Consider the following 14,014-nt stretch of genomic DNA (forward strand, 5'->3'; position numbering starts at 1 on the left):
CTTTTCCCCCCCAATACTTAATGGCGCTTAACCGAATGCTGCCTTCTATTGGGGTACTTAGCGTGCACGGATGTCTTCTTTTAATGCTCTTTGGATGACGATTCACTGGAGAGCTGGGTCTATGCCTTATTTATTTATCTTTGCATTTACTGTGGAACCATTAGTTAACTAATTAATTATCTACTGAAATGAACACCCTCATTTAACATATTTTTAAGATGGGTATAGATAGGTAAGCAGGTACAATATAGCGTGCAGTCATTGAACGAATACACAAGAACCTGTGGAACTTAACGAGTGGATGTGGTCTCTAAAGATACTTTAGTCTAATATTCAAGCAGTGGCTTATGACGAGGGGAATTTCCTGACTACATTCAGATGTAAGAATCATCAGTTTTGTTTTCATAAAACGTGCATTGACATTTTTACTGGAACTGGGAGGGAGTAAATAAGTAACTACCTGCATATCACAGGGTTTCCGTTCTTTAAAAACAGAACAAATTATCCGGTTTGGGTTTCAACTCCTTAAAAAAAATCATGCCAAATCCTGTAATTTTGTCCATTTGGGGATGTGTTTGAATTTTTTTAGATGTTTCAAAATAACTTATGGAGATTACAGAAATTGGAAGTTTTCTCATGCTGGTAGCCTTGTTTCTTTATTTTTAATTAAAGTCAATTAGGTATGTATCAACGTGTTAATTTGGTAGCAGCAGAGAACTTAATAGTGCCTTTCATACTAGGAAAAATGTTGAAAGGCATATTTTCAAATGTCATTTAGCTGATGAGATTTAGAGTTTTCCACATATTTAGTCTGCTCCTTAAGATGCTATTGGTATTTAGATAAGAGCTCATTATCTTAAGACTTTGATTTCCCTTCTACTTGATCCTGCTGTGAAGCCAGAAGTTTGCGTCTGTAACTTCCTGGTCTCTTTCTATGCCAACGTGTTTAATAGACATTGATGTTGAAACATTTCAAGTTGTTAAAGAAAACCAGTGGGGTAAAGAATTTGAACTTCTGTCTGATAAAACTCATTGCTTTCTGCCTTCCTTTCTTCTGTACTGAATACCTGCTATGCACTAGATATCAGATATACATATGCAGCTGCTTTCTAAACATCTGGACTTGGATGTTCCCACAGGCACCCCATACTAAACATAACTACTGCTGAACAGTTGATGGTGCTATCATCAGTCCCAGGAATCTGGAATCACCTAAGACTCCCTCCTACTCTCTTCCACTCTATCACCTGTCAATCATCAATTCCTACCTTCCTCATTTACTTTGAAATTGCATTATAGGTCCAGCCCTTCGGCCATCACCTTATACCAGATGAGCATCATGTCTCACCCAATTTTTACACCTGCTTTTCTTGCCTCTGGTCTTGCCCTTCCCCACCATGCCTTCTCCGCCTGCAGCCAAGAGCTTTGACCTTTGAGAGCTTGCCACGGCCTGAAGGTGAAACCTCCAGAACTATCCCTGTGACCCGGCCCTTGCTGCACTCATCAGCTTCTTCTCTCCACACTCCCTCACACACTGCCGTCCATCCACATGGATGCGCCAATGCTCTCTCTAACCTCTCAGTTTCCACTTCACATTCTCTAGGAAGACCTCCCAAGCCAGATACCCCTCTTCTCCATCCCTGGGGGTACCGTGTCCTTACTCCAATGCAAGCCTGCTTCACATTTTTTTAAAAAATTTTATTGGGAAATTGGGGGAGGGGAACAGAGAAGTTGCTGTCGTTTTGTTCTTCAGTCTAGTTGTGGAGGATGTCGCTTCACCAGCCCATGTTGGCATTACCATTGTACTTTTCCCAGGTGAGGTAGTCGCTCGCCGTCCATTGGATGGCCGCTCACGGCCGCTCACACTGGCTCACAAAAGCTCATGCCAGTTGCTGGCCAGCCCCACTGCAGCCTACACTGTCACTGGTGACTCACAGCAGCCCAGCTCAGGTCGAGCTGTTGTTCACCATCTTAGCTGTAGAGGGCGCAGCATCACTGGCCCATGTTGGATCTGAACCTGGGCCCTGCTGCTCAGGGCTGGCATCCCAAGCCAACTCCTAACCAACGCAACACTTGACCGGCCCCACGTTCTTTTTTTAATTGCCTCTTTGTATGTCTCTTCTCCAATAGCCTGTAAATTCTTTGAGGGCAGGAGATGTAGATAAGTTTAGTTATCATTGTATCCCCAACACTCAGCACAGTGCCTCATGTTAACTTGTTGTAGTGTTCCTTGCTGTATTGGTTTGCTCTGGCTGTCATAACAAAGTACCACCAACTGTGGCTTACACAACAAAATTTTAATTTCTTGTAATTCTCAAGGCTGGAAGTCTAACGTCAAGGTGTTGGCAGAGTTGATATCTTCTGGGGATTTTCCCCTTGGCTTGTGGATGCTGTCTTTTTTTCTGTGTCTTCCCATGGTTTTCCCTGTGTGTCTTTGTGTCCTAATGTCTTCTTATAAGGACACCACTCATATTGGATGAGGGCCCATCCTATTGACCTCATTTTAACTTATCTCTTTAATGGCCTCATCTCCAAATACAGTCAAATTCTGAGGTACCACAGGTTGGGGCTTCAATATATGAATTTTGCGGGGACACAATTCAGCCCATAACACTTGCTTTTCAGACACTGGCAGCTTAGCAGACAATTGTCCTGCCTGAGGCCTATATTACTGTGTGTGGAAAACATGTCGGGAGTGAGCTCCTGGAGTGCTGGGGAGTCTCCACGTTTTAAGTGTGTGTGCTTTCCAAGACCACTGCTGGGCACTTTCTCTTTTTCTGGGTCATGGATACCCGAGCAGCAATGCCCATAGGCTATTCGGAGACCAGAGGTGAATGGTCTCCTCTGTTTATGTCAGCTGTACTGCCAGGTTCCGAGGGCTTTTCCCTTTCTTTCAGTACCCAAAGCTGTTTTAGCGTGTTCATAGGTAAATGGCATGGTTTTGTTTGTTTATTTTGTTTTGTTTAGATTTTATTGGGGAATTGGGGAAGGAAACAGTGTTGGGGATCTGGGGAAGGTGAACACTGTTTTACCAGGACCCATCAGCTCCAAGTCAAGTTGCTGTCCTTCAATCTTCGCTGTGGAGGGCGCAAGCTCAGCTCCAAGTCCAGTAACTGCTTTCAATCTAGTTGCAGCATTGGGGGGAGGGAGGGATGCAGCCCACCATCCCATGCAGGAGTCGAAACAGCAACCTTATTGTTAAGAGCATGCGCTCTCACCAGCTTAGTGACCCATGTGGGAATTGAACCGGCAACCCTGCTGCTCAGAGCTTGCACTCTAACCAACTGAGCCACCTGGCTGGCCTGGTAAATGTCATGTTTATGTGAACAAATCTGACCATTTGTTTTTTGCAAGCATATGGGGGAAACTTAATCCTTAGCTCCCTCGAGTTGACTTGCTACTGTAAAGCAAACTCGGATACTCAGAAAGGAGTTGGCTGGCTGTGGTACGTTTGTCACCTCATAGATGAATGGAATCTATCAGTTATCTGTTCATTCAGAAACATATAAATTATCAATAGCCTATTCTCTCCCTGGTCTGTTTGATTGACTGGCATTGTTTGCAGTGTCTAAAGTACTCTTTTTGTACACAAAATTCCAGACCCATGTGCAGTTGAAATATGAAGTTAAAATATGACTGAAAGACTCGGGATTTTTCAGCCAGGCCTGGCAGCTCATCTATTGGAAGGCCTGTTGGAATTGATGAGACCCTGATGTCATAAAACGCAGACTGTGCTGGTCAGAGAGCAGGAAGTGTCTGGGACTGTAGATCTTTCAGGGGAAAGGGGCTGCCTGCCCACGCTAACTGCAGTTTCCCGTGAAGGATTGTCAGCAAGAGGGAACCTGATAAGTTTCGCTGTAGCGATCAAATCATTGGGAAAGAGGATGCTCAGGCTGTCAGAATATATAATCATTCAACAGCAAGTCAAGGATAACTCAGTAGCCTGAGAAAAGGCTTTTTGTTTTCCACTGCAGCAGTTGTTACGATCATGGAGACCACAGACTCACTGAACTACAGAAAATGAAAAGATCCATATGGGACCATCTCATCCACACCTCTTATTTAGACATTTGCGGGGAAATGAGGCCCAAAGAGGAGCAGGAATTTACTTGGGGCGATCTGCTATGCTACTGATGGGGCAGGGACCAGGGTTGAGGTCTCCTGACCCTCGGATCAGCCTTCTTTCTTCATCAGATCAAAGTGATTAGACCTCTGCTAGCCACCTCACCATTTTATAGGCACTGTGGCTCACCATCTCAGCTGAGAGACAGTAGAGCTTAGCGGTTAAGAGCGTGCACTCAAGAACCAGACTGCCTGAGTTTGAATTTCATATTGGCTCTGTGATTTTCAGCAAGGTACTCCATGTCTGTATTAGTGTGCTAGGCCTGACATAAAAAGTACCATAGACTAGATGGCTTAAAAAACAGGAATTGATTTCCTTATGGTTCTGGAGGCTAGAAGTTCAAGATCAAGGTGTTGGCAGGGTTGGGTTCTTCTGAGGGCTCCTTGGCTTGTAGATGACAGTTTTATTCTGGTGTCTTCACATGGTCCTCCCTCTCTGTGTGTCTGTGTCCCAATCTCCTCTTCTTATAAGGACACCAGTCATGTTGGCTTAGGGCTCACCCCAATGAGCACATTTTACTTAAATTACTCCTTTAAAGAACTTATTTCCAAATGCAATCACAGTTTGAGGTACTGGGGCTTAGGAGGTGAACATGTGAATTTTGGAGGTGGGACATGATTCAGCCTATAACTAGGGCCGGCCGAGTGGCTCAGTTGGTTAAGAGCTTGCTCAAGAGTTTGAGCTCTGAGCAACAGCGGTTCAATGCCCGGCCCGAGCTGAGCAGCCGCTGAGCTGCCAATAGGTAGCACGATGGCTCAGCTAAAAAAAAACAAAAAATAAACTATAACTATGACTCTAGGCTTAGACTGTGCTAGCTACAAAACAGGAATGATAATAGATCGTACCCGAAATGGTTGTGGGGGTTAAATGCGTTGGTTTAGTGTAGAGTGCTTAGAATAGCACCTAGTATGTGGTAAGCCCTCATGAAGCCTTAGCGACTATTCTGTGAAATTAAGTTCAGAATAGTTTTGAAGATGTTTTGTTGTTGATCATACAGTCACAACAGTAGTACATTTCTTGTTTCCAATGGATTTTTTAATTTATAAGTGACAACAAAGAATATAAAACCCTTTGTTAAAATTAGACTATTCCAAATGGATCAATATAACAGGAAATACTTTGAACCTTCACATACAACGTTCTGAGAGCTGGAAACGTATTATGTGTGAAGAGACAATCCTGGATAATGTCTCTGAAAAATAAAAATAATTAACAAAGGATGGAATTTTGTGATTCTGTTTGTACTTCTAGTTCCATGAGCTATTATCTAAAACAAAACACAACGTCTTTCTTGATTAGTTGGCTAGCACTGGAAATATACTTTGGGCCTAGCATCCTGGTGGATGAAACATAAAATGCAGATTTTTAAAATATAAATACATTTTTCTACTTTCATCTATTTATTCAACAAATGTTTATTTTACGTCTGTGGATCTTATATTGTGGTAGGTGCCATGTCTTACCTGAAGAAACTCAATAGTCTAGAGGGGAGATGTGTGGTACAATATAAGTGAGTGAAATGAAAGCAATATTAGCTGGGAGCCACTAACTCAGAAGAACTAATCCAGCCTGAGACAGTCTGAATGGCTTTCCAGAGGATGTGAGTGAAGTGCTCAATCATGAACTATGAATAGGAATAAGCCAGGAAGCCAAATGAGGGGGAAAGATTAGGGCATAGCATGTATAGAGGCTTGGAATCAGAAAGAAGATGGCGGTGAGTAGACCTACACTGTCTTTTGCTATGGGCACATCATCAGATGTGCTGAGCAAATTGGTATGCGATGACACTGAACATTTTGTGTCATCCTGAGGAGGTTAGGTTTATATTCTGTAATCTGGGGGTGGCTAACAGCGATGGCCAACCAGAATGAGGCCTTTGAATCCATCTCAATACGCCATTCCTGATCCACTGGAGTTGGCCTGTATCCCAGCTGTAGACAGTGACAATTGTTAATAAAATTCTGTTAGAAACGCTTGCTTTCCCTAAACACAATTGGTGTGGGGAATGGTACTCTAAAGCTATATCCTTGTTTAGATTTTCAGAATGTTCTTTCTTGTCTGATTTGTAGATGTGATAGAAACATTCCTCAGAAGAACTAGAATTAGATCAGATACAGCAATTTGAGTTTACAAGGGTTTCCTGAGAAAAGTAAAAGATAAAACTGTCCCCACATGTTCGTCTGAATTTATACGGCTCTTAAAGTTCAATGAAATGTTCAAATAACATCATCATTTCATGGCCATGGGAATCTTGGCCTAAAACTCAGCATTGGAAAGTTTTGAAAAATGAGTCATCTCAGTATTTTTGCTTTTATTCTAAGGGATAAATGATTTTTCTCACAAATGCCAACAACAAAAAATTCCTGGGATTACCCTCTATTTGTAATAAGGTAAGTATTTAGAACATAGTATATTGGTTGGTATTACCAAATTGTATCACAATTTGGAAAACTTGACTGTTTTCCTGTGCACTATTTTATTTCATTTTATTTTTTTAAAGATTTTATTGGGGAATTGGGGGAGGGGAACAGCGTTGGGGAATCGGGGAAGGGGAACAGACAAGTTGCTGTCCTTTTGTTCTTCAGTCTAGTTGTGGAGGACGTCACTTCACTGGCCCAGGTTGGCACCATCATTGCGCTCTTCCTGGGTGAGGCAGTTGCTCGCCAGCCTTTGGACGACCGCTCACAGTGGCTCACGGCAGCTCACACCAGCTGCCGGCCAGCCCCACTGCGGCCTACACCGTCGCCGGCCACTCACGGCAGCCCAGCTCCAGGTCAAGCTGTTGTTCACCATCTTAGCTGTAGAGGGCGCAACTTCACTGGCCCTCATGTGGGATACAAACCGGGGCCCTGCTGCTCAGAGCTGGGGTCCCAAACCAACTCTTAACCAATGTGCCACTGGGTCGGCCCCCTATGAGCTGTTTTAACACTCATGTTTTTGTTCAGAAAACAAGAGATTGCTGTTAAGGTAAATTAAACTTAAATGGCCACTTTTGGCTTGGGTGAGTTTTGCCCAATTTTTAAGAATTGTGTACTATTAATTTCTGGCAAGATAAGGGCACATTTATTTTAGTGCCATACATATATTACATATAAACATATAAAACTTAAGCAATAGTGGCATGTTCTGTTTACTTTCTTGTTATGTTATATATATGTGTGCAGAGACAAAAGTTGCTATCAATGTATAATGATGCTATTACAGGTCAGCTTCCCCAGGAAGCCAACTGTGCGATGAAGATTTTTATGTGGGGTGCTTTTGAGGAGTGCTTTCAGGCCCAATGCTTATGAAGGAGTAAAGAACTGATATAACCCTTCGGAGTTCTCTTCAATTGAATCTAGGTGCCTTTAAACTTTTGCATCAACCAGTCACTGGATGTGGGCTGTCCCCAGGAAGAGGATGCAACTTTGCATGAGGGGCTTTCTTGGGAAATTCTTGGAAAGCGGTCTTTACATGGATGATGGTGTATTTAATGGATGTTTAGCTTGGGATGTTTCATGCCTGTTTTTAGTTCTTTCACCATTGCTCTCTGGGGCGGCCTGATACATGCATTCCTTCCCTTACATCTTCTTCAGTTGACTTAACCCAGTACTTGATTCTAGCCTCCTGGACAAAGCCACTTGAGGAAAGGCAATCATTTGCTACATACAGTGTTTCCCCCAAAATAAGACCTAACCAGAAAATAAGCCCTAGCATGACTTTCAGGGTGCTCCTAATATAAGCCCTGCCCCCAAATAAACCCAAGTTAAGATCGTCCGCCAGACATGACTGTATGTGAATAAATGTAGATTTTTGTACATGAATAAATGAATAAAATGCATCTTTTGAAGCAAAAACTAATATAAGACCTGGTCTTATTTTCGGGGAAACATGGTATTGACATAATTCTTTTATATACATGTGAGAGCCAAAGCCCATTGCTTGTATGCCTGCCAAGGGAGAGGAAGTTATTGGATTGCCCAGAAATAATCCATTGTTTCAACTGAATAGTGTTGCTGGCCTCACTTGGCAATAAGTTGTTATTTGGTATAAACTTAATTGAATTCAAGTCCCTGTCCTCATGCCACCCCTTCAAAATGAAAGTAGAAAGCAGAGTCCTATTTAAGAATGAAGTAGGTACCCAAGACCAGAAAACTATGCAGTTGGCTAGGACCAGCCTATTGATGATGCATTATGAGGAAGGCTGTTAGCTGGAGAAGACCCTGAACTGAAGGGTGTATGCCTTAGGGCACTAGTCTTGTGAAGCTTGAAGGGACCATTGCATATAACCTAGTGTCCATTAACCTTGCTGGGTAGGGGATAGAAGGGAGGGGAGTAAAGCTCATAAAGTTGCAAAGCTACTCTTGAGCCAAACGTTTGAGCATTTTCAACTGTAAAAGAAAACATTGGCTTCGTTGGGCTCAAATCACCTGGGGTGTGTTTGAAGGCTTCAATGCTATAACTCTAGAATGATACATAGACATAAGCATTTTGCATTCATACTGCAATTGTCATGTAATTATAATGAATGGGTTTAGGAACAAATCACTTGAATTAGCCATTTCTAATACGGTTTTGAGAATTTATGTTTCGTTTCAAATTATAAACATTGAATATCTGTTTTGAACTATGAACGGGGGTATCCTAAAGCCTGTTATTAACAACCATCTAGCCTGTCCTCTTAGTTACCACGTGTGTGGACTAGGTTTTACTTCCAGCTTCGTTTCAACGTCACAAGTATCCACTGAGTGTCTACTAAGCAGAGAGCAGGATTTGTCTGATAAGACCCCATCTGGTGACAGGTAGCGAGGCTATGCATTTGAATGGTGCTGACACCTGGTCATGATGGAATCTGTGACACTGGAGACAGTGCCTCCACTATGTCTGAGATAATGACACTGCAGTCTAACGCATGTATGTTGAGTCTGAAGACAGGCCTGATGAATAACAATACCATCTGACAGCAAATAATCAACGCAGCAAATTTAGGCCACAGCAGCTTGCTTGCTCTTTACACTGTCATGGTTGATTGGTTATTCTCATCACCCTTTGTTTAAAATCATTTCAGAATTAATTGGCGTTCATTAACGAAAGTATTTGCAGTGGAATTGCAGAAACAGTCATTAATGTAGCTAATAAACATAAAAAAGAAAAAAAGGTCCTATTACTGGGTCCCTACAGGCTGTTAACTAACATTTTGAATAAGAATACATAAACATAAATTAAACATTTTTCAAACTGCTAAGAATGTGGGAATTTCACACGGTGGTCTGTAATAATGCTTTGAACTGATTTGTTCCTTTTGAAAAAGTGTACTCCAGAGAGAGTGGCTCTGGTTAGAAACCATCATCTTGGGTGATCTCTCAGAAAAGCCAGGGCAAGGCTAAAGGTAAGCCTTTAGCCATCAAGCAGTAAATTTAACCTAAAAGGAGCACCTTCTGATATAAGACAAGAGCTAAGTCTCACATCATGGCATTATTGGACCACACAGTAGGTTCCTAAAATAAGCATCTTAATGAGATTTAGAAAAAAGACTCATTTCACAATACAAAGAAACAAATCCCTCTTTTTAAGAATAAGTGATGCTGGGTGGCCACATGGCTCAGTTGGTTAGAGTGCGTGCTCTTAACAATAAAGTTGCCGGTTCGATTCCCACATGGGATGGTGGGCTGAGCCCAACACAACTTAATTGAAAGCAGCCACTGGACTTGGAGCTGAGCTGCACCCTCCACAACTAAGATTGAAGGACAACGACTTTACTTGGACCTGATGGGTCCTGGAAAAAACACACTGTTTCCCAATAAATTTAAAAAGAAAAGAAGTGATGCTTTCTTGACCAGGCACCCCAGTTGAGGCTTATCAGTGTTATAACACCAAATCTTCCACCACATTTCATGAGAACAAACTCCAAGAAACGTCCACGTTAGTTCAGAATGATGGAATGATGCTGACCTCTGTTTCTGTCCAAGGGCCAGGGACTAGAACTTGTGGTACTTTCAAATGAGCTTTAACCTGTATCTCTGTATATCTTCATATGCACAGCTTCCATTAACTCCCAAAGCCATGCCGTTCTAGAAGTGATCTGCAGCCAGGCGAGAGAATCCCTCAAATTGTCCCATTCTTCTTCTGTGACACCACCAGGCATTTCCAATTATCGGCATGGAAATGAAAAAAATAAAATAAAATATAGTTTTAAAAATTCCCTTCACTATTCAGAGTGTATTTGTGGCGTGTGACAATTGTGTGTTTTGGAGAACAGGGTGAGGTATGGGAGTGGGGCGAACCTTTGCCCTATGTCCAAATAACAAAGCAGCTCCCTTAACTTATCGCCACCCAACTGAGAACTTGCAAGATTACCCAAGACTCTCTAGGATCTGTGGGAAATCTACTGGCTTCAGCCCGGAACATGCACATTGATAGCCCGAAGCAACTTTATGGTACATCTGCTGCTTCAGCTCCCACTGGTTGAATTATATGGCTAGCAGGGATTAGTTGTGTGTGTCCCCAATCCTGTTCATGCCAGTTGCCCTTGGTATTGTAGTTATGTAATTTTATTCAGTACTGCATAAACCAAAGAAAACTGAGTGTGAAAAAAAGGAAATTGCTTCTCCTATGAAATGAAGTTGACTGTTTTGGAAAAACTCATTTCTATTAGTTTTTTTTATTTTTTTATTTCTGCTGTAACAAATTACCACACACATAGTAGTTTAAAATAACACAAATGTATTCTCTTAACCTTCTAGAGGTCAGAAATCTGAAATGAGAATTACAGGACTAAAATCAACATGCCGAGAGGGCTGTGTTCCTTCCGGAGGTTTTAGGGGAAACTCTGGTTCTTGACTTTTAGCTACTAGAGGCCACCTGCATTCCTTGACTTACAACCCCTTCCTCCATCTTCAAAACCAACACTGTACCATTTCCAAGTCTCTTTGTTGCTCTGTTTCCATCTCCACATATCCTATTCTGCCTCTGCTGTCATTGTCACATTGCCTTCTCTGATACTGACTCTTATGCCTCCCTCGTCCACTTTTGAGGCCTCTTGTGATCATATTAGCCTGGGACAGCCCAGGACAACGTTCCCATCTCAAGGTCTTTAGCTTAATCACATCTATAGAGTGATTACGTGGCAACGTAAAGTAACATATTCAGTTCTGGGGATTGGGATATGAACATCTTTTCTGGGCATTAGTTTCTCTGCTATAGTCCAATCTCTAGTCCCCAAAGATTCATCCCCATGTCACATGTGCAATATATTCACCCCATCCCAACATACCCACAAGTCTGAACCCGTTAAACCAGTACAGTTCAATTGATTTAAAAAATGCCATCAAGATAGGTGTTGATGAGACACCTGCTATTCAGGATTGAAGGAAAATTATTAAAAATCTAAAAGATTCTGCCCTCAGATTGCTTCTTAAGTGTCTTCAAGTTCATAGTCCACTTTCAAGAATCTCAAATGAGTAATCTTAGAGGATGCATTATAGGTGTGGTTTCTGTGAGAAGTGCATCGTGGAAATCCAGTCTGTGATCTGTGCTCAAAGGCCTTGGCCTTGGATGAAAATATTTGTGAATGAATTAACAATTTTATGGGTGAAGTTATAATATAGTTTTTAATATACCAAATGTTGTGATACCCCATGTCAACAAAACCCTTTGATCCAGTGGCCAAGTAAGGATTGTAATCAAGCAATTGAAAGAGCTTCTCTAACTATAGAGCGTCATCATTGTAGGCTGAGTTACTACTGTCCCAGATGAATTAACAAAATTGGGAATTATGGGTCTCGTCTTTATGTCTTGCCTCTGCATCTTCTACAGCCACCATTGTATCGGGCCATTCACCAACCCCCAAATTCCTCAGGAGCATTTCGCTCTCCATGCCATTGTTCATACTATTGCCTTTGTTCATACTTGCTTGCACAAGTGCCTCCTTCTGTCCCCTTTTTTTCAGTTTCTCTCCATTCTCTCCAACAGGAGACATTTATCTCCTGTTCCCTTTAAAAAGGAGCCAATTTAGGTACACTTACAATTCTGAACTTTGGCAATTTGATGAATATTCTTCATCCCTCAGTAGCTGAGGTCCTTGGGTCTGCAAGGACCTGGTAGGGGTATTTTACATGTGATGCAACAGAGTCCAGCCCAGGACCCTGAGTCTTTTGTATCCTGTAAATGATTTCAGAGCATCTAGAAATGATAGCACTATGGCTGATTTGTAATATTTGTCATAAGTTAGCTCAGAAAACTATTTTTCTAATGGATTTGAACATAAACTACCAGGACAGGTAATTTATAATGGAATGTTGATACACTTTTAATAAATGCCAAATCACCTCAGAAGTGCAAATGCTGAATATATGACAACAAAACATAATTTTGTTATGGCAACAAACACACACGTGTGTTTCTGGAGTATACATGTAATTACAGGCATCATAGTACCGACGATTTAATATTTAACTCTTAACTACAACTAAAGTTGGTCCTGATGTGATAAGGAAAAAATTGTGTTAACCTTTGGTAATTAGAATATAAAACCGGGAAGACTAAAAACTGTTAGCCTAACTTTTGTTTATTGACTAGAATATCTAAATGGCTTTAGGCATCAAAAATCATAAAAAAATGTGGCTTCCTATTGGGTCTTTGATCCATTTTAATTTATTTTTGATGCTGTATGCAGTTTCTGAATATCTTTTGTGGCTTGTAATAAAATAGCCGCAGTGCAATTTTGCATGTATGTCAAGCGACGCGTGACCTGCTATGCAAATTTAATACCAAGGTGCCAAAGCTGAATTCATAATGTTTCCCAGCTACAGAGCTGTTTAAGGCAGTTTAGAAATCAATGAATATGTAATATGAAGGTGATAAGACCTAAATAAAAACCCTATTTATCTACTATGAAAAAGTATTTATACACAGAATACTTAGCACAAGCAGAAAATGGACAGAGTTTCCAATTATATGGTTTGCATAAACAAATGTTAAACTGTGTGCTCTGCATAGATAATAATGTAGGCAGTCCCTCTGTATTGTGCTTTAAATTTTGAAAATGTTTACAGATGTGTTCCCCCCCTCTTAAGATATAAATAAAATGAAATGTGCCACCAAAGCAGTGGATGTCCTCTAAGTTCCAGTATTTCTTCTACATAGTATGTCAGCCTAGATTTTAGACTTGATATAGGACAGAATTTCTTTAACATTAATACTACCCAGGTAAGCAGATATGTGCTTTATGAAGTCCTTGCAGTTTATTTTGCAGTGAGAGAGCTCAATTGACAGCAATTGATGAGAATGAGAAAATCTTTTTCCCAGGTTATTTTAGAACGGGTAATATTTTATGGGTCTCAACTTTTTTTTTAATTAAATGTATTGGGGTGACAATGGTTAGTAAAACTATATAGGTTTCAAGTGTACAATTCTATAATACATCATCTATCTATCCCATTGTGTGCTCACCACCCAGAGTCTATGGGCCTCAACTTTTGATATGCCACTATTCAAATCGATATAACGCTACTATTTCTGATGGAGCAGCGATGTCATAATTCAAATAAACATTTCAGGAGTTTGCTGACTGCTTCTTTTGTAGAAACTGGCTACACCATGGGCAGAGGTGGATGGGGAAAGACAGGGATTGATTGATGGGAATTAATCCTAGCTTTTTATTATATCACGAGTAAACATATTCCTCAAGAAACAGAGAGAGAGAGAGAGAGAGAGAGAGAGAGAGAGAGAGAAAGCGAGCTAGTGCATTTGTGTATATTCAATGCGTGTGCATATATGCATATTAGGGTATGTATATTCGTGCATACACACACACACACACACACACACACACACACTCTGCCCTGTTTTATGACACTCCTGCCAGTCAGATTCCAGACACATTTATATCCTTTGGCTTAGAGTAAGCTGCTA

The 14,014-nt window shown here is 41.2% G+C and overlaps 1 protein-coding gene across 1 annotated transcript in view; it reads left to right on the top strand.

Annotated features, from left to right (window-relative positions):
• The window catches only part of AFF2 (ALF transcription elongation factor 2), a 487,333-nt gene that overhangs the window by 186,649 nt on the left and 286,670 nt on the right, over nucleotides 1-14,014 (top strand). The gene's annotated exons all lie outside the window — the stretch shown is intronic.

This window comes from Hipposideros armiger, unplaced genomic scaffold (genome assembly GCF_001890085.2).
Source record: "Hipposideros armiger isolate ML-2016 unplaced genomic scaffold, ASM189008v1 scaffold_214, whole genome shotgun sequence".
NCBI lineage: Eukaryota > Metazoa > Chordata > Mammalia > Chiroptera > Hipposideridae > Hipposideros > Hipposideros armiger.